The sequence below is a fragment of the Vombatus ursinus genome, unplaced genomic scaffold (genome assembly GCF_900497805.2).
Source record: "Vombatus ursinus unplaced genomic scaffold, bare-nosed wombat genome assembly UNPS02007284.1, whole genome shotgun sequence".
In the NCBI taxonomy this organism is placed as follows: domain Eukaryota; kingdom Metazoa; phylum Chordata; class Mammalia; order Diprotodontia; family Vombatidae; genus Vombatus; species Vombatus ursinus.
The window spans coordinates 16972474-16974630 of NW_020947062.1; positions in this window are offsets into that span (position 1 = coordinate 16972474).

A 2157-nucleotide genomic window follows, 5' to 3' on the forward strand; every position below is an offset into this window, starting at 1 on the left:
AAAGCATTTGCAACGCCAAAATCGTAAGACCAGTTCACTGCTGGTGGCCCTTGCAGGTTGGTCCTGGGCGGGGGGCACTGGCAGCTAACTCTGGCATGAAGTTTGGTTCTTGGACCTTTTGAGATCTCACAAGGTTGTAGCTTAGTCCATTCCACCTTACACTCATTCACCTAAGAGAAGGAAAGAACCAAGGCAGAGATACCATGCTCATGACCATGTATTGTCTCTGCTGGGGAGACAGGTAGGTGGCAGCAGGTTACTGCTTCTCTCCCCACACAGAAGTTTGTAGCAGTTATTGTGATGCAGAAAAGGAAAGCAGAGATTGAGTTGCCTCCGGAGAAGTCTTTTGTATGCACACTCAGTTCTGAATTAGCAGCCAACTGAAGAGGTCCTTTTTCACCATGCAATATGTAGACAGATGACTGTCATAGAATACCTGTTCTGAAATTCACATGGAGGATTGCATCAGGTTGAGCATGCTGCACATACTTGGGCTCTCATTGGCCAGTCTCCAAACCCAAGATCTTTTAGCTTTATCAAATAGCATTTCTTGGCAGGTTGTCCTGAAGAAGGCACCCTCTTGTACGCCCTTGGCAAACAGGAGTAAGTGTATTGACAAGTAAGTGGCACAGTAGGTAATGAGCTAAACCTGGAGTCAGGAAGACCTGAATTCAGATCCAGCCTTAGATACTTTCTAGTTGTGTGATTCTAGGCAAGTCACTTAACCTCCATCTGCCTTAGTTTCCTCAACCATAAAATGGGAATAACAGTAGCATCACCCTCCCTGGGTGAGGATAAGAGGAAATAATATTTAAAGAGCACTTTACAAACCTTAAAATTCTACATAAATACTAGCTATTGCTGTTATCGATATAAAATGATAATATACAGGAGACACTTTGGTGAAATTTTAATCCAAGGACAAATATCCAAATCAATATTTATCAAAATCTGAATAAGTTCAATGAGATAAACAGTTGGTAACACCGGGCCTTAGCTTTAGCAAAATAAAATTCATTCACCTTGGTCACATAGAGAGACGGAAAGGATTAAAATTCACAGAAATACAAATATAAACGTTCTTGACAGAACTATAAAAACATAATTGATATTATTTTATTTTTATGACACAAGAATTTATTCTTTAATTCATTTATTGTTGAGGTGGGAGATGACCATGGTGTCATTGTCTAGGGGTGAATCTCTATGAGGAAGCTCAGCAAAGTAGATGTATAGACTCTGATGTAATGTCCTTGGTGTTATCATCACACTTAGAGAGGGATGTGGAAAGGTTTCTTCCTGCTAGAAGTGTAACTTTGGGAAACATCCAGGTTATTATTGTAAGTCATTTCTGGTAAAAAGTATGAGGTTTGCTGTTCATTTCCCTCCCCTCACCAAAAGACAAAACAAAAAAGGACACTAAACAGCTGGAAAGCGTGCAGAGAACATCTTGGAGAGTGAAGAACCTTGAACCTGTGCCATATGAGCAGCTGAAAGAAATGAGGATGTTTAGCCTAGAGGGATGAGAGTAGAAAGAAGTTTAAATACCTGACAGGTTAACATGCTCAAGAGGATTACATTTGTTGTGTTTGGCCCAGGAGGGCAGAACCTGGGAAATGTGTGTGTGAATGTGTGGGTTGCAAAGAAGCAAATTTAGATTGATGTTAGGAAAAACTTCCTGAAGAGAGCTGCCCCAAAGTGAAATGGATGCCTTATGAGATGATGGGGGTCTTCTCAATGCAAGTCTTCAAGACCTCTCTTCAGGAAACTGGATGATCATTTGTTAGGCCCATTTTAGAGTGGGGATTCCTTTTGGGTTATACATCTAGATAGCTAACCATTGCAGCAACAAAAATTCTGATCCTCAATAATTTGCTCTTTGTTGGTTGGGAGATTAATTAGTAGCTATTTGGCCTTGAAAGAAACAGCAAAGTTGAAAATTTAAAAGATTGTTCAAAGGGCAAAACTGGAGATAGCAAAGTAGCAGAAAGTATAATGAACTTCTCACCACAACTCCTCCAGATCCAGAAAACGTACCGGCCCAAATCCTGATGGAGAAATCTAGTAAGAAGTCCTAGTGAGTCATTTTTCCAGCTCAGGTTAGCACAGAGAGACAGAGGTCTGTGGATGCTGAGGGAAGGGTCTGAGCAGGAGTGT